The following is a 1,921-nucleotide window of genomic DNA, read 5'->3' as shown; positions in this document are numbered from 1 at the left end:
ATGCTGACGTTCCTCAGACACATTGGTGCGACTGGCTTCCGGGTTAAGGGGGCAGTGTGTCAAGAASCAGTGCGGCTATGTTTCGGAGGACGCATGGCTYTCGACCTTCGCCTYTCCCGAGTTGCAGCGATGGTACAAGACTGTAAAMCTACCAATTGGATATCACAAAAAAGGGGTAAAAAGTACCTAAAATAATAATCTGTAGGACAACAAAAATATTTACATCCAGAAATCGTCTGTCTGACCGCCCGCTCCCGCCGGCAGCATGAAAAATGCCTGCAAAAAAACACCTACAAAAAACACCTACTATTATCACATTTCAGGAGAAGACCCAGATGCAGACAGTGTCGAAGTGACAAAAGTAAAAAAAAAAAATCACAGGTCAAGGGCAGGCAGAGGTCAGTAATCCAGATCAGAGTCCATWAGGTACCGAACGGCAGGCAGTCTCGAGGTCAGGGCAGGCAGATGTCAATAATCCAGGTTGGTGTGACAATGGTACAGAACCGCGGGCAGGCAGAAACGTCAAAACCGAGAAGAGAATCTGTAGACTGTGCTGAATTAAGAACAGTACTCTTTCCAGACTTCCTTAAAATAGCATCTGGCTTGTCCAGTGTTTGCTGACAGAGAGAATAAAGTGTTGTAACTGTAAAATTCACCTCACCTCTGTCACCTACTGGTCTTCCCTAGTTGCCTGACCCTGGTGAGACCCTGTCACCATCTGATCCTCCTAAAATGAGGCATGACAAAGAATTTCTTTGGTGTACATTTATACATTATATTATCCAAGAATATAATTAATGGTTCAATAATTGAAATTTCATTATTCCCAGATCCAGACGGTAGCTTAAGTTTAAGCAGCTGTCCTGTAGCTATTGTTGTCACACCCTGATCTGTTTCACCTGTCTTTGTGCTTGTCTCCACCCCCTCCAGGTGTTTTCCCATCATCCCCATTATCCCCAGTGTATTTATACCTGTGTTCTCTCTTTGGTTTGTTGCCAGTTCATTTTTGTTAGTCAAGTACCAGCGGTTTTCCCTTGCTCCTGTCTTTGTTCTAGTTCCTGTTTTCTACTGTTTTCTCTTCGCTGGTTTTGAAAACTGTTATCATTGCACCTGGCCCGCGGTTTGCTGTACCATTTGGTTCCACACCAAACCTGGATTTATTGAGCACGATCCTTGCGCTGCTCCTGACCCTACGAGAACTGGCTGGCCAGTTCGGTACCGTTACAATGTGGACCTTCTTTGCATCTGCGAATTTACTGACCTCTGGCCTGCCCTTGACCTGTGATTTTTTTTTTTACTTTGTCACTTCGACACTGTCTGCATATCTGGGTCTTCTCCTGAAATGTGATAAATAGTAGGTGTTTTTTTTTGTTTTTTTTGCAGGCATTTTTCCATGCTGGCTGGCCGGGCGGGGGGTCAGACAGACGATTTCTGGATGTAATATTTTTGTTGTCCTACAGATTATTATTTTAGGTACTTTTTTTACCCTTTTTTTGTGATATCCAATTGGTAGTTTTACAGTCTTGTACCATCGCTGATTCGGGAAAGGCGAAGGGTTTCGAGAAAGGCATGTCGGTTTCCCTTCCCTCCGAGCCAATAGCCCGCTACTGGTTTCTTTTTTGAAACACTATCAGTTGGCCCTCTTAAAGCCGGAAGCCCAAGTGACCAATGTGTGTTTGAGGACGTTCCAGCAATGGCCTGCCGCCCGAAAAGCCGCTCAAAAGTATGTTTTTGTAGAAGCCGTGGATGGGAACCAGGAGGATAATCCCCCAGCCCATCCCAAAACTTACTTAACCGCTGTACGCTTGGAACGACGCTGGGGTTCAGATTTGTGCATCCGCCGTCATGGGGTTCTTTCGCTCGCCAGTCAGGCCTTGTGAATAACAGCCCGGGAAACCGAACTGATCTTGTGGTGAGTTTT

The sequence above is a fragment of the Salvelinus sp. IW2-2015 genome, linkage group LG3, assembly GCF_002910315.2.
Source record: "Salvelinus sp. IW2-2015 linkage group LG3, ASM291031v2, whole genome shotgun sequence".
NCBI lineage: Eukaryota > Metazoa > Chordata > Actinopteri > Salmoniformes > Salmonidae > Salvelinus > Salvelinus sp. IW2-2015.
Note: the sequence above shows the minus strand (reverse complement) of the source record.